The sequence below is a fragment of the Papaver somniferum genome, unplaced genomic scaffold (assembly GCF_003573695.1).
Source record: "Papaver somniferum cultivar HN1 unplaced genomic scaffold, ASM357369v1 unplaced-scaffold_138, whole genome shotgun sequence".
NCBI lineage: Eukaryota > Viridiplantae > Streptophyta > Magnoliopsida > Ranunculales > Papaveraceae > Papaver > Papaver somniferum.
This window is the reverse complement of record NW_020623045.1, coordinates 16,242-38,147: the sequence shown is the minus strand read 5'-3', so window position 1 is coordinate 38,147 and position 21,906 is coordinate 16,242.

Below are 21,906 nucleotides of genomic sequence, written 5' to 3'. Positions count from 1 at the left end.
TTTGATTCAAGATAGATGAAATTTGTTAGGATTTGGATTAGTTGTGCATGGTCTTTCATCATTCTTCTATTGTGAAATTTGACTTCCTTCATATTTTCTTGAATCAACTTACATAGAAATGCAATTTTTACTAGACGTATTGCCTTAGAACATATTAATTGTAATTACAATACATTTTTCAAACTTTTTCTGTTAAAGATGAGTTTATCTAGTTTACTATTTAGTCTCAGAAATTAATTTCAGATGTATAACGAAGTGTGTAGACTTTTTTGAGTTAACGTATATAAAATTCAACATTTTTATGAACTCTTTCCTTTTGTGTTGGCTTTGGATTTCTATTTGATTCAAGATAGATGAAATTTGTTAGGATTTGGATTAGTTCTGCATGGTCTTTCATCCTTCTTCTATTGTGAAATTTGACTTCCTTCATATTTTCTTGAATCAACGTACATATGAATGCAATTTTTACTAGACGTATTGCCTTAGAACATATTAATTATAATTACAAATACATTTTTCAAACTTTTTTTCTTAAAGATGAGTTTATCTAGTTTACAATTTTGTCTCGGAAATTAATTTCTGACTTATAACGAAGTGTGTAGACTTTTTCGAGTTAACGTATATAAAATTCAACATTTTTATGAACTCTTTCTTTTTGTATTGGCTTTGTCTTTCAATTTGATTCAAATAAATGAAATTTGTTATGATTTGGATTAGTTCTGCGTGATCTTTCATCCTTCTTCTAATGTGAAATTTGGCTTCCTTCATATTTTCTTGAATCAAGGTACATAGAAATGAAATTTTTATTAGACGTATTGCCTTAGAACATATTAATTGTAATTACAATACATTTTTCAAACTTTTTCTGTTAAAGATGAGTTTATCTAGTTTACAATTTAGTCTCAGAAATCAATTTCCGACTTATAACGAAATGTGTAGACTTTTTTGAGTTAACGTATATAAAATTCAACATTTTTATGAACTCTTTCTTTTTGTGTTGGCTTTGTCTTTCTATTTGATTCAGATAGATGAAATTTGTTAGGATTTGGATTAGTTGTGCATGGTCTTTCATCCTTCTTCTATTGTGAAATTTGACTTTGACTTCCTTCACATTTTCTTGAATCAACGTACATAGAAACGCAATTTTTACTAGACGTATTGCCTTAGAACATATTAATTGTAATATTAAAGAAAATATGAAGGAAGTCAGAATTCACAATAGAAGAAGGATGAAAGACCATGCAGAACTAATCCAAATCATAACAAATTTCATTTATTTGAATCAAATAGAAAGACAAAGCCAATATAAAAAGAAAGAGTTCATTAAAATGATGAATTTTATATACGTTAACTCAAAAAAGTCTACACTTTTCGTTATAAGTCGGAAATTGATTTCTGAGACTAAATTGTAGACTAGATAAACTCATCTTTAACAGAAAAAGTTTGAGAAATGTATTGTATTTACAATTAATATGTTCTAAGGAAATACGTTTAGTAAAAATTGCATTTCTATGTACGTTGATTCAAGAAAATATGAAGGAAGTCAAATTTCAAAATAGAAGAAAGATGAAAAACCATGCAGAATTAATCCAAATCCTAACAAATTTCATCTATCTTGAATCAAATAGAAAGACAAAGCCAACACAAGAAGAAAGAGTTCATAAAAATGTTAAATTTTATATGCGTTAACTCAAAAAAGGCTACACACTTTGTTATAAGTCGGAAATTGATTTCTGAGACTAAATTGTAAACTAGATAAACTCATCTTTAACAGAAAATGTTTGAAAAATGTATTGTAATTACAATTAATATGTTCTAAGGCAATACGTCTAGTAAAAATTGCATTTCTATGTACGTTGATTAAAGAAAATATGAAGGAAGTCAGAATTCACAATAGAAGAAGGATGAAAGACCATGCAGAACTAATCCAAATCCTAACAAATTTCATCTATCTTGAATCAAATAGAGAGACAAAGCCAACACAAAAAGAAAGAGTTTATAAAAATGTTTAATTTTATATACGTTAACTAAAAAAAGTCTACACATTTCGTTATAAGTCGGAAATTGATTTCTGAGACTAAATTGTAGACTAGATAAACTCATCTTTAACAGAAAAAGTTTGAGAAATGTATTGTATTTACAATTAATATGTTCTAAGGAAATACGTCTAGTAAAAATTGCATTTCTATGTGAGTTGATTCAAGAAAATATGAAGGAAGTCAAATATCAAAATAGAAGAAAGATGAAAAACCATGCAGAATTAATCCAAATCCTAACAAATTTCATCTATATTGAATCAAATAGAAAGACAAAGCCAACACAAAAAGAAAGAGTTCATAAAAATGTTAAATTTTATATGCGTGAACTCAAAAAAGGCTACACACTTTGTTATAAGTCGGAAATTGATTTCTGAGACTAAACTCTAAACTAGATAAACTCATCTTTAACAGAAAAAGTTTGAAAAATGTATTGTAATTACAATTAATATGTTCTAAGGCAATACGTCTAGTAAAAATTGCATTTCTATGTACGTTGATTCAAGAAAATATGAAGCAAGTCAAATTTCACAATAGAAGAAGGATGAAAGACCATGCAGAACTAATCCAAATCCTAACAAATTTCATCTATCTTGAATCAAATAGAAAGACAAAGCCAACACAGTTCATAAAAATGTTGAATTTAATATACGTTAACTCAAAAAAGTCTACACACTTCGTTATAAGTCAGAAATTAATTTCTGAGACTAAATTTAAACTACATAAACTCATCTTTAACAGAAAAAGTTTGAAAAATGTAATGTAATTACAATTAATATGTTTTAAGGCAATACGTCTAGTAAAAATTGCATTTCTATATACGTTGATTCTAGAAAATATGAAGGAAGTCAAATTTCAAAATATAAGAAGGATGAAAGACCATGCAGAACTAATCCAAATCCTAACAAATTTCATCTATCTTGAATCAAATAGAAAGACAAAGCCAACACAAAAAGAAAGAGTTCAAAAAAATGTTGAATTTTATATACGTTAACTCAAAAAAGTCTACAGATTTCGTTATAAGTCGGAAATTGATTTCTGAGACCAAATTGTAAACTAGATAAACTCATCTTTAACAGAAAATGTTTGAAAAATGTATTGTAGTTACAATTAATATGTTCTAAGGCAATACGTCTAGTAAAAATTGCATTTCTATGTACGTTGATTCAAGAAAATATGAAGGAAGTCAAATTTCACAATAGAAGAAGGATGAAAGACCATGCAGAACTAATCCAAATCCTAACAAATTTCATCTATCTTGAATCAAATAGAAAGACAAAGCCAATATAAAAAGAAAGAGTTCATTAAAATGATGAATTTTATATACGTTAACTCAAAAAAGTCTACACTTTTCGTTATAAGTCGGAAATTGATTTCTGAGACTAAATTGTAAACTAGATAAATTCATCTTTAACAGAAAAAAATTTAAAAATGTATTGTAATTACAATTAATGTGTTCTAAGGCAATACGTCTAGTAAAAATTGCATTTCTATGTACGTTGATTCAAGAAAATATGAAGGAACTCAAATTTCACAATAGAAGAAAGTTGAAAAACCATGCAGAACTAATCCAAATCCTAACAAATTTCATCTATCTTGAATCAAATAAAAAGACAAAGCCAACATAAAGGAAAGAGTTCATAAAAATGTTGAATTTTATATACGTTAACTCAATAAAGTCTACACATTTCGTTATAAGTCGGAAATTGATTTCTGAGACTAAATTGTAAACTAGATAAACTCATCTTTAACAGAAAATGTTTGAAAAATGTATCGTAATTACAATTAATATGTTCTAAGGCAATACGTCTAGTAAAAATTGCATTTCTATGTACGTTGATTAAAGAAAATATGAAGGAAGTCAAATTTCACAATAGAAGAAGGATGAAAGACCATGCAGAACTAATCCAAATCGTAACAAATTTCATCTATCTTGAATAAAATAGAAAGACAAAGCCAACACAAAAAGAAAGAGTTCATAAAAATGTTGAATTTTATATACGTTAACTCAAAAAAGTCTACACATTTCGTTATAAGTCGGAAATTGATTTCTGAGACTAAATTGTAAACTAGATAAACTCATCTTTAACATAAAAAGTTTGAAAAATGTATTGTAATTACAATTAATATGTTCTAAGGAAATACGTCTAGTAAAAATTGCATTTCTATGTACGTTGATTCAAGAAAATATGAAGGAAGTCAAATTTCACAATAGAAGAAGGATGAAAGACCATGCAAAACTAATCCAAGTCCTAACAAATTTCATCTATCTTGAATCAAATAGAAAGACAAAGCCAACACAAAAAGAAAGAGTTCATAAAAATGTTGAATTTTATATAAGTTAACTCAAAAAAGTCTACACATTTCGTTATAAGTCGGAAATTGATTTCTGAGACTAAATTGTAAACTAGATAAAATCATCTTTAACATAAAAAGTTTGAAAAATGTATTGTAATTACAATTAATATGTTCTAAGGCAATACGTCTAGTAAAAATTGCATTTCTATGTGCGTTGATTCAAGAAAATATGAAGGAAGTCAAATTTCACAATAGAAGAAGGATGAAAGACCATGCAGAACTAATCCAAATCCTAAAAAATTTCATCTATCTTGAATCAAATAGAAAGACAAAGCCAACACAAAAAGAAAGAGTTCATAAAATTGTTGAATTTAATATACTTTGACTCAAGAAAGTCTACGCACTTTGTTATAAGACAGAAATTGATTTCTGAGACTAAATTGTAAACTAGATAAACTCATCTTTAACATAAAAATTTTGCAAAATGTATTGTAATTACAATTAATATTTTCTAAGGCAATACACCTAGTAAAAATTGCATTTCTATGTGCGTTGATTCAAGAAAATATGAAGGAAGTCAAATTTCACAATAGAAGAAGGATGAAAGACCATGCAGAACTAATCCAAATCCTAACAAATTTCATCTATCTTAAATCAAATAGAAAGACAAAGCCAACACAAAAACAAAGAGTTCATAAAAATGTTGAATTTTATACACGTTAACTCAAAAAAGTCTACACATTTCGTTATAAGTCGTAAATTGATTTCTGAGACTAAATTGTAAACTAGATAAACTCATCTTTAACAAAAAAAGTTTGAAAAATGTATTGTAATTACAATTAATATGTTCTAAGGCAATACGTCTAGTAAAAATTGCATTTTTATGTACGTTGATTCAAGAAATATGAAGGAAGTCAAATTTCACAATAGAAGAAGGATGAAAGACCATGTAGAACTAATCCAAATCCTAACAAAATTAATCTATCTTGAATCAAATAGAAATACAAAGCCAACACAAAAAGAAAGGGTTCATAAAAATGTTGAATTTTATACACGTTAACTCAAAAAAGTCTACACACTTCGTTATAAGTCGGAAATTGATTTCTGAGACTAAATTGTAAACTAGATAAACTCATCTTTAACTGAAAAAGTTTGAAAAATGTATTGTAAAAATCACAAATAAAATGTTCTAAGGCATTACGTCTACTAAAAATTGCATTTCTATGTATGTTGATTCAAGAAAATATGAAGGAAGTCAAATTTCACAATAGAAGAAGGATGAAAGACCATGCAGAACTAATCCAAATCCTAACAAATTTCATCTATCTTGAATCAAATAGAAAGACAAAGTTAACACAAAAAGAAAGAGTTCATAAAAATGTTGAATTTTATATACGTTAACTCGAAAAAGTCTACACACTTCGTTATAAGTCGGAAATTGATTTCTGAGACTAAATTGTAAACTAGAGAAACTCATCTTTAACAGAAAAAGTATCAAAAATGTAATGTAATTACAATTAATATGTTCTAAGGAAATACGTCTATAAAAATTGCATTTCTATGTACGTTGATTCAAGAAAATATGAAGGAAGTCAAATTTCACAATAGAAGAAGGATGAAAGACCATGCAGAACTAATCCAAATCCTAACAAATTTCATCTATCTTGAATCAAATAGAAAGACAAAGTTAACACAAAAAGAAAGAGTTCATAAAAATGTTGAATTTTATATACGTTAACTCGAAAAAGTCTACACACTTCGTTATAAGTCGGAAATTGATTTCTGAGACTAAATTGTAAACTAGATAAACTCATCTTTAACAGAAAAAGTTTGAAAAATGTATTGTAATTACAATTAATATGTTCTAAGGCAATACGTCTAGTAAAAATTGCATTTCTATGTACGTTGATTCAAGAAAATATGAAGGAAGTCAAATTTAACAATAGAAGAAGGATGAAAGACCATGCAGAACTAATCCAAATCCTAACAAATTTCTTCTATCTTGAATCAAATAGAAAGACAAAGTTACACAAAAAGAAAGAGTTCATAAAAATGTTGAATTTTATATACGTTAACTCGAAAAAGTCTACATATTTCTTTATAAGTCGGAAATTGATTTCTGAGACTAAATTGTAAACTAGATAAACTCATCTTTAACAGAAAAAGTTTGAAAAATGTATTGTAATTACAATTAATATGTTCAAGGCAATACGTCTAGTAAAAATTGCATTTCTATGTACGTTGATTCAAGAAAATATGAAGGAAGTCAAATTTAACAATAGAAGAAGGATGAAAGACCATGCAGAACTAATCCAAATCCTAACAAATTTCTTCTATCTTGAATCAAATAGAAAGACAAAGTTACACAAAAAGAAAGAGTTCATAAAAGTGTTGAATTTTATATACGTTAACTCGAAAAAGTCTACACATTTCTTTATAAGTCGGAAATTGATTTCTGAGACTAAATTGTAAACTAGATAAACTCATCTTTAACAGAAAATGTTTGAAAAATGTATTGTAGTTACAATTAATATGTTCTAAGGCAATACGTCTAGTAAAAATTGCATTTCTATGTACGTTGATTCAAGAAAATATGAAGGAAGTCAAATTTCACAATAGAAGAAGGATGAAAGACCATGCAGAACTAATCCAAATCCTAACAAATTTCATCTATCTTGAATCAAATAGAAAGACAAAGTTTACACCAAAAGAAAGAGTTCATAAAAATGTTGAATTTTATATACGTTAACTCGAAAAAGTCTACACATTTCGTTATAAGTCGGAAATTGAATTCTGAAACTAAATTGTAAACTAGATAAACTCATCTTTAACAGAAAAAGTTTGAAAAATGTATTTTAATTATAATTAATATGTTCTAAGGCAATACGACTAGTAAAAATTTCATTTCTATGTACATTGATTCAAGAATATATGAAGGAAGCAGAATTTCACAATAGAAGAAGGATGAAAGATCACGCAGAACTAATCCAAATCCTAATAAATTTCACCTATCTTGAATCAAATAGAAAGACAAAGCCAATACAAAAATAAAGAGTTCATAAAAATGTTGAATTTTTTATACGTTAACTCAAAAAAGTGTACACATTTCGTTAAAAGTCAGAAATTGATTTCCGAGACTAAATTGTAAACTAGATAAACTCATCTTTAACAAAAAAAGTTTGAAAAATATATTGTAATTACAATTAATATGTTCTAAGGCAATACGTCCAGTAAAAATTTCGTTTCTATCTACGTTGATTCAAGAAAATATTGAGGAAGCAGAATTTGACAGTAGAAGAAGGATGAAACATCACGCAGAACTAATCCAAATCCTAACAAATTTCATATATCTTGAATCAAATAGAAAGACAAAGCCAACACAAAAAGAAAGAGGTCATAAAAATTTTGAATTTTATATACGTTAACTCAAAAAAAGTGTACACACTTCGTTATAAGTACGAAATTAATTTATGAAATTAAATTGTAAACTAGATAAGCTCATTTTTAACAGAAAAAGTTTGAAAAATGTACGCTAGTAAAAATTGCATTTTTATGTATGTTGATTCAAGAAAATATGAAGGTAGGCAAATTTCACAATAGAAGAAGGATGAAAGACCATGCAAACTAATCCAAATCCTAAAAAATTTCATCTATCTTGAATCAAATAGAAAGAAAAAGCCAACACAAAAAGAAAGAGTTCATTAAAATGTTAAATTTTATATACGTTAACTCAAAAAAGTCTACACACTTCGTTATAAGTCGGAAATTCATTTCTGAGACTAAATTGTAAACTAGCTAAACTCATCTTTAAAAGAAAAAGTTTGAAAAATGTATTGTAATTACAATTAATATGTTCTAAGGCAATACGTCTAGTAAAAATTGCATTTCTATGTACGTTGATTCTAGAAAATATGAAGGAAGTCAAATTTCACAATAGAAGAAAGATGAAAGACCATGCAGAACTAATCCAAATCCTAACAAATTTCATCTATCTTGAATCAAATAGAAAGACAAAGCCAATATAAAAAGAAAGAGTTCATTAAAATGTTGATACGTTAACTCAAAAAAGTCTACACATTTCGTTATAAGTCGGAAATTGATTTCTGAGACTAAATTGTAAACTAGATAAACTCATTTTAACAGAAAAAGTTTGAAAAATGTATTGTAATTACAATTAATGTGTTCTAAGGCAATACGTCTAGTAAAAATTGCATTTCTATGTACGTTGATTCAAGAAAATATGAAGGTAGTCAAATTTTACAATAGAAGAAGGATTAAAGACCATGCAGAACTAATCCAAATCCTAACAAATTTCATCTATCTTGAATCAGATAGAAGACAAAGCCAATATAAAAAGAAAGAGTTCATTAAAATGCTGAATTTGATATACGTTAACTCAAAAAAGTCTACACTTTTCGTTATAAGTCGGAAATTGATTTCTGAGACTAAATTGTAAACTAGATAAACTCATCTTTAACAGAAAAAGTTCGAAAATGTATTGTAATTACAATTAATGTGTTCTAAGGCAATACGTCTAGTAAAATTTGCATTTCTATGTACGTTGATTCAAGAAAATATGAAGGAAGTCAAATTTAACAATAGAAGAAGGATGAAAGACCATGCAGAACTAATCCAAATCCTAACAAATTTCTTCTATCTTGAATCAAATAGAAAGACAAAGTTACACAAAAAGAAAGAGTTCATAAAAATGTTGAATTTTGTATACGTTTACTCGAAAAAGTAGCACATTTCGTTATAAGTCGTCAATTGATTTCTGAGACTAAATTGTAAACTAGATAAACTCATATTTAACAGAAAATGTTTTAAAAATGTATTGTAGTTACAATTAATATGTTCTAAGGCAATACGTCTAGTAAAAATTGCATTTCTATGTACGTTGATTCAAGAAAATATGAAGGAAGTCAAATTTCACAATAGAAGAAGGATGAAAGACCATGCAGAACTAATCCAAATCCTAACAAATTTCATCTATCTTGAATCAAATAGAAATACAAAGCCAACACAGTTCAAAAAAATGTTGAATTTAATATACGTTAACTCAAAAAAGAGTACACACTTCGTTATATGTCAGAAATTGATTTCTGAAATTAAATTGTAAACTAGATAAACTCATCTTTAACAGAAAAAGTTTGAAAAATGTATTGTAATTACAATTAATATGTTCTAAGGCAATACGTCTAGTAAAAATTGCATTTCTATGTACGTTGATTCAAGAAAATATGAAGCAAGTCAAATTTCACAATAGAAGAAGGATGAAAGACCATGCAGAACTAATCCAAATCCTAACAAATTTCATCTATCTTGAATCAAATAGAAAGACAAAGCCAACACAGTTCATAAAAATGTTGAATTTAATATACATTAACTCAAAAAAGTCTACACACTTCGTTATAAGTCATAAATTGATTTCTGAGACTAAATTTAAACTACATAAACTCATCTTTAACAGAAAAAGTTTGAAAAATGTAATGTAATTACGATTAATATGTTTTAAGGCAATACGTCTAGTAAAAATTGCATTTCTATATACGTTGATTCTAGAAAATATGAAGGAAGTCAAATTTCAAAATATAAGAAGGATGAAAGACCATGCAGAACTAATCCAAATCCTAACAAATTTCATCTATCTTGAATCAAATAGAAAGACAAAGCCAACACAAAAAGAAAGAGTTCAAAAAAATGTTGAATTTTATATACGTTAACTCAAAAAAGTCTACAGATTTCGTTATAAGTCGGAAATTGATTTCTGAGACTAAATTGTAAACTAGATAAACTCATCTTTAGCAGAAAATGTTTGAAAAATGTATTGTAGTTACAATTAATATGTTCTAAGGCAATACGTCTAGTAAAAATTGCATTTCTATGTACGTTGATTCAAGAAAATATGAAGGAAGTCAAATTTCACAATAGAAGAAGGATGAAAGACCATGCAGAACTAATCCAAATCCTAACAAATTTCAGCTATCTTGAATCAAATAGAAAGACAAAGTTTACACCAAAAGAAAGAGTTCATAAAAATGTTGAATTTTATATACGTTAACTCGAAAAAGTCTACACATTTCGTTATAAGTCGGAAATTGAATTCTGAAACTAAATTGTAAACTAGATAAACTCATCTTTAACAGAAAAAGTTTGAAAAATGTATTTTAATTATAATTAATATGTTCTAAGGCAATACGACTAGTAAAAATTTCATTTCTATGTACGTTGATTCAAGAATATATGAAGGAAGCAGAATTTCACAATAGAAGAAGGATGAAAGATCACGCAGAACTAATCCAAATCCTAATAAATTTCACCTATCTTGAATCAAATAGAAAGACAAAGCCAATACAAAAATAAAGAGTTCATAAAAATGTTGAATTTTTTATACGTTAACTCAAAAAAGTGTACACATTTCGTTAAAAGTCAGAAATTGATTTCTGAGACTAAATTGTAAACTAGATAAACTCATCTTTAAATAAAAAAGTTTGAAAAATATATTGTAATTACAATTAATATGTTCTAAGGCAATACGTCCAGTAAAAATTTCGTTTCTATCTACGTTGATTCAAGAAAATATTGAGGAAGCAGAATTTGACAGTAGAAGAAGGATGAAACATCACGCAGAACTAATCCAAATCCTAACAAATTTCATCTATCTTGAATCAAATAGAAAGACAAAGCCAACACAAAAATAAAGAGTTCATAAAAATGTTGAATTTAATATACGTTAACTCAAAAAAGTCTACACACTTCGTTATAAGTCAGAAATTGATTTCTGAGACTAAATTTAAACTACATAAACTCATCTTTAACAGAAAAAGTTTGAAAAATGTAATGTAATTACGATTAATATGTTTTAAGGCAATACGTCTAGTAAAAATTGCATTTCTATATACGTTGATTCTAGAAAATATGAAGGAAGTCAAATTTCAAAATATAAGAAGGATGAAAGACCATGCAGAACTAATCCAAATCCTAACAAATTTCATCTATCTTGAATCAAATAGAAAGACAAAGCCAATATAAAAAGAAAGAGTTCATTAAAATGTTGATACGTTAACTCAAAAAAGTCTACACATTTCGTTATAAGTCGGAAATTGATTTCTGAGACTAAATTGTAAACTAGATAAACTCATTTTAACAGAAAAAGTTTGAAAAATGTATTGTAATTACAATTAATGTGTTCTAAGGCAATACGTCTAGTAAAAATTGCATTTCTATGTACGTTGATTCAAGAAAATATGAAGGTAGTCAAATTTTACAATAGAAGAAGGATTAAAGACCATGCAGAACTAATCCAAATCCTAACAAATTTCATCTATCTTGAATCAGATAGAAGACAAAGCCAATATAAAAAGAAAGAGTTCATTAAAATGCTGAATTTGATATACGTTAACTCAAAAAAGTCTACACTTTTCGTTATAAGTCGGAAATTGATTTCTGAGACTAAATTGTAAACTAGATAAACTCATCTTTAACAGAAAAAGTTCGAAAATGTATTGTAATTACAATTAATGTGTTCTAAGGCAATACGTCTAGTAAAATTTGCATTTCTATGTACGTTGATTCAAGAAAATATGAAGGAAGTCAAATTTAACAATAGAAGAAGGATGAAAGACCATGCAGAACTAATCCAAATCCTAACAAATTTCTTCTATCTTGAATCAAATAGAAAGACAAAGTTACACAAAAAGAAAGAGTTCATAAAAATGTTGAATTTTGTATACGTTTACTCGAAAAAGTAGCACATTTCGTTATAAGTCGTCAATTGATTTCTGAGACTAAATTGTAAACTAGATAAACTCATATTTAACAGAAAATGTTTTAAAAATGTATTGTAGTTACAATTAATATGTTCTAAGGCAATACGTCTAGTAAAAATTGCATTTCTATGTACGTTGATTCAAGAAAATATGAAGGAAGTCAAATTTCACAATAGAAGAAGGATGAAAGACCATGCAGAACTAATCCAAATCCTAACAAATTTCATCTATCTTGAATCAAATAGAAATACAAAGCCAACACAGTTCAAAAAAATGTTGAATTTAATATACGTTAACTCAAAAAAGAGTACACACTTCGTTATATGTCAGAAATTGATTTCTGAAATTAAATTGTAAACTAGATAAACTCATCTTTAACAGAAAAAGTTTGAAAAATGTATTGTAATTACAATTAATATGTTCTAAGGCAATACGTCTAGTAAAAATTGCATTTCTATGTACGTTGATTCAAGAAAATATGAAGGAAGTCAAATTTCACAATAGAAGAAAGATGAAAGACAATGCAGAACTAATCCAAATCCTAAGAAATTTCATCTATCTTGAATCAAATAGAAAGACAAAGCCAATATAAAAAGAAAGAGTTCAATAAAATGCTGAATTTTATATACGTTAACTCAAAAAAGTCTACACATTTCGTTATAAGTCGGAAATTGATTTCTGAGACTAAATTGTAAACTAGATAAACTCATCTTTAACAGAAAAAGTTTGAAAAATGTATTGTAATTACAATTAATATGTTCTAAGGCAATACGTCTAGTAAAAATTGCATTTCCATGTACGTTGATTCAAGAAAATATGAAGGAAGTCAAATTTCACAATAGAAGAAAGATGAAAGACCATGCAGAACTAATCCAAATTCTAACAAATTTCATCTATCTTGAATCAAATAGAAAGACAAAGCCAATATAAAAAGAAAGAGTTCATTAAAATGCTGAATTTTATATACGTTAACTCAAAAAAGTCTACACATTTCGTTATAAGTCGGAAATTGATTTCTGAGACTAAATTGTAAACTAGATAAACTCATCTTTAACAGAAAAAGTTCGAAAATGTATTGTAATTACAATTAATGTGTTCTAAGGCAATACGTCTAGTAAAATTTGCATTTCTATGTACGTTGATTCAAGAAAATATGAAGGAAGTCAAATTTAACAATAGAAGAAGGATGAAAGACCATGCAGAACTAATCCAAATCCTAACAAATTTCTTCTATCTTGAATCAAATAGAAAGACAAAGTTACACAAAAAGAAAGAGTTCATAAAAACGTTGAATTTTATATACGTTAACTCGAAAAAGTCTACACATTTCGTTATAAGTCGGAAATTGATTTCTGAGACTAAATTGTAAACTAGATAAACTCATCTTTAACAGAAAAAGTTTGAATAATGTATTGTAATTACAATTAATATGTTCTAAGGCAATACGTCTATTAAAAATTGCATTTCTATGTACGTTGATTCAAGAAAATATGAAGGAAGTCAAATTTCAGAATAGAAGAAAGATGAAAGACCATGCAGAACTAATCCAAATCCTAACAAATTTCATCTATCTTGAATCAAATAGAAAGACAAAGCCAAAACAAGAAGAAAGAGTTCATAAAAATGTTGAATTTTATATACGTTAACTCAAAAAAGTCTACACATTTCGTTATAAGTCGGAAATTGATTTCTGAGACTAAATTGTAAACTAGATAAACTCATCTTTAGCAGAAAAAGTTTGAAAAATGTGTTGTAATTACAATTAATATGTTCTAAGGCAATACGTCTAGTAAAAATTGCATTTCTATGTACGTTGATTCAAGAAAATATGAAGGTAGTCAAATTTTACAATAGAAGAAGGATTAAAGACCATGCAGAACTAATCCAAATCCTAACAAATTTCATCTATCTTGAATCAAATAGAAAGACAAAGCCAACACAAGAAGAAAGAGTTCATAAAAATGTTGAATTTTATATACGTTAACTCAAAAAAGTCTACACATTTCGTTATAAGTCGGAAATTGATTTCTGAGTTGTAAACTAGATAAACTCATCTTTAACAGAAAAAGTTTGAAAAATGTGTTGTAATTACAATTAATATGTTCTAAGGCAATACGTCTAGTAAAAATTGCATTTCTATGTACGTTGATTCAAGAAAATATGAAGGTAGTCAAATTTTACAATAGAAGAAGGATTAAAGACCATGCAGAACTAATCCAAATCCTAACAAATTTCATCTATCTTGAATCAAATAGAAAGACAAAGCCAATATAAAAGAAAGAGTTCATTAAAATGCTGAATTTTATATACGTTAACTCAAAAAAGTCTACACTTTTCGTTATAAGTCGGAAATTGATTTCTGAGACTAAATTGTAAACTAGATAAACTAATCTTTAACAGAAAAAGTTCGAAAAATGTATTGTAATTACAATTAATGTGTTCTAAGGCAATACGTCTAGTAAAATTTGCATTTCTATGTACGTTGATTCAAGAAAATATGAAGGAAGTCAAATTTAACAATAGAAGAAGGATGAAAGACCATGCAGAACTAATCCAAATCCTAACAAATTTCCTCTATCTTGAATCAAATAGAAAGACAAAGTTACATAAAAAGAAAGAGTTCATAAAAATGTTGAATTTTGTATACGTTTACTCGAAAAAGTCTACACATTTCGTTATAAGTCGTTAATTGATTTCTGAGACTAAATTGTAAACTAGATAAACTCATCTTTAACAGAAAAAGTTTGAAAAATGTGTTGTAATTACAATTAATATGTTCTAAGGCAATACGTCTAGTAAAAATTGCATTTCTATGTACGTTGATTCAAGAAAATATGAAGGAAGTCAAATTTCACAATAGAAGAAGGATGAAAGACCATGCAGAACTAATCCAAATCCTAACAAATTTCATCTATCTTGAATCAAATAGAAAGACAAAGTTTACACCAAAAGAAAGAGTTCATAAAAATGTTGAATTTTATATACGTTAACTCGAAAAAGTCTACACATTTCGTTATAAGTCGGAAATTGAATTCTGAAACTAAATTGTAAACTAGATAAACTCATCTTTAACAGAAAAAGTTTGAAAATGTATTTTAATTATAATTAATATGTTCTAAGGCAATACGACTAGTAAAAATTTCATTTCTATGTACGTTGATTCAAGAATATATGAAGGAAGCAGAATTTCACAATAGAAGAAGGATGAAAGATCACGCAGAACTAATCCAAATCCTAATAAATTTCACCTATCTTGAATCAAATAGAAAGACAAAGCCAATACAAAAATAAAGAGTTCATAAAAATGTTGAATTTTTTATACGTTAACTCAAAAAAGTGTACACATTTCGTTAAAAGTCAGAAATTGATTTCCGAGACTAAATTGTAAACTAGATAAACTCATCTTTAAATAAAAAAGTTTGAAAAATATATTGTAATTACAATTAATATGTTCTAAGGCAATACGTCCAGTAAAAATTTCGTTTCTATCTACGTTGATTCAAGAAAATATTGAGGAAGCAGAATTTGACAGTAGAAGAAGGATGAAACATCACGCAGAACTAATCCAAATCCTAACAAATTTCATATATCTTGAATCAAATAGAAAGACAAAGCCAACACAAAAAGAAAGAGGTCATAAAAATGTTGAATTTTATATACGTTAACTCAAAAAAAGTCTACACACTTCGTTATAAGTCATAAATTGATTTCTGAGACTAAATTTAAACTACATAAACTCATCTTTAACAGAAAAAGTTTGAAAAATGTAATGTAATTACGATTAATATGTTTTAAGGCAATACGTCTAGTAAAAATTGCATTTCTATATACGTTGATTCTAGAAAATATGAAGGAAGTCAAATTTCAAAATATAAGAAGGATGAAAGACCATGCAGAACTAATCCAAATCCTAACAAATTTCATCTATCTTGAATCAAATAGGAAGACAAAGCCAATATAAAAAGAAAGAGTTCATTAAAATGTTCATACGTTAACTCAAAAAAGTCTACACATTTCGTTATAAGTCGGAAATTGATTTCTGAGACTAAATTGTAAACTAGATAAACTCATTTTAACAGAAAAAGTTTGAAAAATGTATTGTAATTACAATTAATGTGTTCTAAGGCAATACGTCTAGTAAAAATTGCATTTCTATGTACGTTGATTCAAGAAAATATGAAGGTAGTCAAATTTTACAATAGAAGAAGGATTAAAGACCATGCAGAACTAATCCAAATCCTAACAAATTTCATCTATCTTGAATCAGATAGAAGACAAAGCCAATATAAAAAGAAAGAGTTCATTAAAATGCTGAATTTGATATACGTTAACTCAAAAAAGTCTACACTTTTCGTTATAAGTCGGAAATTGATTTCTGAGACTAAATTGTAAACTAGATAAACTCATCTTTAACAGAAAAAGTTCGAAAATGTATTGTAATTACAATTAATATGTTGTAAGGCAATACGTCTAGTAAAAATTGCATTTCTATGTACGTTGATTCAAGAAAATATGAAGGAAGTCAAATTTCACAATAGAAGAAAGATGAAAGACTATGCAGAACTAATCCAAATCCTAACAAATTTCATCTATCTTGAATCAAATAGAAAGACAAAGCCAATATAAAAAGAAAGAGTTCATTAAAATGCTGAATTTTATATACGTCAACTCAAAAAAGTCTACACATTTTGTTATAAGTCGGAAATTGATTTCTGAGACTAAATTGTAAACTAGATAAACTCATCTTTAACAGAAAAAGTTTGAAAAATGTATTGTAATTACAATTAATATTTTCTAAGGCAATACGTCTAGTAAAAATTACATTTCTATGTACGTTGATTCAAGAAAATATGAAGCAAGTCAAATTTCACAGTAGAAGAAGGATGAAAGACCATGCAGAACTAATCCAAATCCTAACAAATTTAATCTATCTTGAATCAAATAGAAAGACAAAGTTACACAAAAAGAAAGAGTTCATAAAAATGTTGAATTTTATATACGTTAACTCGAAAAAGTCTACACATTTCGTTATAAGTCGGAAATTGATTTCTGAGACTAAATTGTAAACTAGATAAACTCATCTTCAACAGAAAAAGTATGAAAAATGTATTTTAATTACAATTAATATGTTCTACGGAAATACGTCTATTAAAATTGCATTTTTATGTATGTTGATTCAAGAAAATATGAAGGAAGTCAAATTTCACAATAGAAGAAAGATGAAAGACCATGCAAAACTAATCCAAATCCTCACAAGTTTCATCTATCTTGAATCAAATAGAAAGACAAAGCCAACACCAGAAGAAAGAGTTCATAAAAATGTTGAATTTTATATACGTTAACTCAAAAAAGTCTACACATTTCGTTATAAGTCGGAAATTAATTTCTGAGACTAAATTGTAAACTAGATAAACTCATCTTTAACAGAAAAAGTTTGAAAAATGTATTGTAATTACAATTAATATGTTCTAAGGCAATACGTCTAGAAAAAATTGCATTTCTATGTACGTTGATTCAAGAAAATATGAAGGAAGTCAAATTTCACAATAGAAGAAAGATGAAAGACCATGCAGAACTAATCCAAATCCTAACAAATTTCATCTATCTTGAATCAAATAGAAAGACAAAGCCAATATAAAAAGAAAGAGTTCATTATAATGCTGAATTTTATATACGTCAACTCAAAAAAGTCTACACTTTTCGTTATAAGTCGGAAATTGATTTCTGAGACTAAATTGTAAACTAGATAAACTCATCTTTAACAGAAAAAGTTCGAAAAATGTATTGTAATTACAATTAATGTGTTCTAAGGCAATACGTCTAGTAAAATTTGCATTTCTATGTACGTTGATTCAAGAAAATATGAAGGAAGTCAAATTTAACAATAGAAGAAGGATGAAAGACCATGCAGAACTAATCCAAATCCTAACAAATTTCTTCTATCTTGAATCAAATAGAAAGACAAAGTTACACAAAAAGAAAGAGTTCATAAAAATGTTGAATTTTGTATACGTTAACTCGAAAAAGTCTACACATTTTGTTATAAGTCGTTAATTGATTTCTGAGACTAAATTGTAAACTAGATAAACTCATCTTTAACAGAAAAAGTTTGGAAAATGTGTTGTAATTACAATTAATATGTTCTAAGGCAATACATCTAGTAAAAATTGCATTTCTATGTACGTTGATTCAAGAAAATATGAAGGAAGTCAAATTTCACAATAGAAGAAAGATGAAAGACCATGCAGAACTAATCCAAATCCTAACAAATTTCATCTATCTTGAATCAAATAGAAAGACAAAGCCAATATAAATAGAAAGAGTTCATTAAAATGCTGAATTTTATATACGTTAACTCAAAAAAGTCTACACATTTCGTTATAAGTCGGAAATTGATTTCTGAGACTAAAGTGTAAACTAGATAAACTCATCTTTAACAGAAAAAATTTGAAAAATGTATTGTAATTCCAATTAACGTGTTCTATGGCAATATGTCTAGTAAAAATTGCATTTCTATGTACGTTGATTCAAGAAAATATGAAGGAAGTCAAATTTCACAATAGAAGAAGGATGAAAGACCATGCAGAACTAATCCAAATCCTAACAAATTTCATCTATCTTGAATCAAATAGAAAGACAAAGTTAACACAAAAAGAAAGAGTTCATAAAAATGTTGAATTTTATATACGTTAACTCGAAAAATTTTACACACTTCGTTATTAGTCGGAAATTGATTTCTGAGACTAAATTGTAAACTAGATAAACTCATCTTTAATAGAAAAAGTTTGAAAAATGTATTGTAATTACAATTAATATGTTCTAAGGCAATACGTCTAGTAAAAATTGCATTTCTATGTACGTTGATTCAAGAAAATATGAAGGAAGTCAAATTTCACAATAGAAGAAAGATGAAAGACCATGCAGAACTAATCCAAATCCTAACAAATTTCATCTATCTTGAATCAAATAGAGAAACAATGCCAATATAAAAAGAAAGAGTTCATTAAAATGCTGAATTTTATATACGTTAACTCAAAAAAGTCTACACATTTCGTTATAAGTCGGAAATTGATTTCTGAGACTAAATTGTAAAATAGATAAACTCATCTTTAACAGAAAAAATTTGAAAAATGTATTGTAATTCCAATTAACGTGTTCTAAGGCAATATGTCTAGTAAAAATTGCATTTCTATGTACGTTGATTCAAGAAAATATGAAGGAAGTCAAATTTCACAATAGAAGAAAGATGAAAGACCATGCAGAACTAATCCAAATCCTAACAAATTTCATCTATCTTGAATCAAATAGAAAAACAAAGCCAATATAAAAAGAAAGAGTTCATTAAAATGCTGAATTTTATATACATTAACTCAAAAAAGTCTACACATTTCGTTATAAGTCGGAAATTGATTTCTGAGACTAAAGTGAAAACTAGATAACCTCATCTTTAACAGAAAAAATTTGAAAAATGTATTGTAATTCCAATTAACGTGTTCTAAGGCAATATGTCTAGTAAAAATTGCATTTCTATGTACGTTGATTCAAGAAAATATGAAGGAAGTCAAATTTCACAATAGAAGAAGGATGAAAGACCATGCAGAACTAATCCAAATCCTAACAAATTTCATCTATCTTGAATCAAATAGAAAGACAAAGTTAACACAAAAAGAAAGAGTTCATAAAAATGTTGAATTTTATATACGTTAACTCGAAAACTTTTACACACTTCGTTATTAGTCGGAAATTGATTTCTGAGACTAAATTGTAAACTAGATAAACTCATCTTTAATAGAAAAAGTTTAAAAAATGTATTGTAATTACAATTAATATGTTCTAAGGCAATACGTCTAGTAAAAATTGCATTTCTATGTACGTTGATTCAAGAAAATATGAAGGAAGTCAAATTTCACAATAGAAGAAAGATGAAAGACCATGCAGAACTAATCCAAATCCTAACAAATTTCATCTATCTTGAATCAAATAGAAAAACAAAGCCAATATAAAAAGAAAGAGTTCATTAAAATGCTGAATTTTATATACGTTAACTCAAAAAGTCTACACATTTCGTTATAAGTCGGAAATTGATTTCTGAGACTAAAGTGTAAACTAGATAAACTCATATTTAACAGAAAAAATTTGAAAAATGTATTGTAATTCCAATTAACGTGTTCTAAGGCAATATGTCTAGTAAAAATTGCATTTCTATGTACGTTGATTCAAGAAAATATGAAGGAAGTCAAATTTCACAATAGAAGAAGGATGAAAGACCATGCAGAACTAATCCAAATCCTAACAAATTTCATCTATCTTGAATCATATAGAAAGACAAAGCCAACACAAGAAGAAAGAGTTCATAAAAATGTTGAATTTTATATACGTTAACTCAAAAAAGTCTACACATTTCGTTATAAGTCGGAAATTGATTTCTGAGACTAAATTGTAAACTAGATAAACTCATCTTTAACTGAAAAAGTTTGAAAAATGTATTGTAATTACAATAAATATGTTCTAAGGCAATACGTCTAGTAAAAATTGCATTTCTATGTACGTTGATTCAAGAAAATATGAAGGAAGTCAAATTTCACAATAGAAGAAAGATGAAAGACCATGCAGAACTAATCCAAATCCTAACAAATTTCATCTATCTTGAATCAAATAGAAAGACAAAGCCAACACAAGAAGAAAGAGTTCATAAAAATGTTGAATTTTATATACGTTAACTCAAAAAAGTCTACACATTTCGTTATAAGTCGGAAATTGATTTCTGAGACTAAATTGTAAACTAGATAAACTCATCTTTAACTGAAAAAGTTTGAAAAATGTATTGTAATTAAAATTAATATGTTCTAAGGCAATACGTCTAGTAAAAATTGCATTTCTATGTACGTTGATTCAAGAAAATATGAAGGAAGTCAAATTTCACAATAGAAGAAAGATGAAAGACCATGCAGAACTAATCCAAATCCTAACAAATTTCATCTATCTTGAATCAAATAGAAAGACAAAGCCAACACAAGAAGAAAGAGTTCATAAAAATGTTGAATTTTATATACGTTAACTCAAAAAAGTCTACACATTTCGTTATAAGTCGGAAATTGATTTCTGAGACTAAATTGTAAACTAGATAAACTCATCTTTAACAGAAAAAGTTTGAAAAATTTATTGTAATTACAATTAATATGTTATAAGGCAATACGTCTAGTAAAAATTGCATTTCTATGTACGTTGATTCAAGAAAATATGAAGGAAGTCAAATTTCACAATAGAAGAAAGATGAAAGACCATGCAGAACTAATCCAAATCCTAACAAATTTCATCTATCTTGAATCAAATAGAAAGACAAGGCCAATATAAAAGGAAAGAGTTCATTAAAATGCTGAATTTTATATACGTTTACTCAAAAAAGTCTACACATTTCGTTATAAGTCGGAAATTGATTTCTGAGACTAAATTGTAAACTAGATAAACTCATCTTTAATAGAAAAAGTTCGAAAAATGTATTGTAATTACAATTAATGTGTTCTAAGGCAATACGTCTAGTAAAAATTGCATTTCTATGTACGTTGATTCAAGAAAATATGAAGGAAGTCGAATTTAACAATAGAAGAAGGATGAAAGACCATGCAGAACTAATCCAAATCCTAATAAATTTCTTCTATCTTGAATCAAATAGAAAGACAAAGTTACACAAAAAGAAAGAGTTCATAAAAATGTTGAATTTTATATACGTTAACTCGAAAAAGTCTACACATTTCTTTATAAGTCGGAAATTGATTTCTGAGACTAAATTGTAAACTAGATAA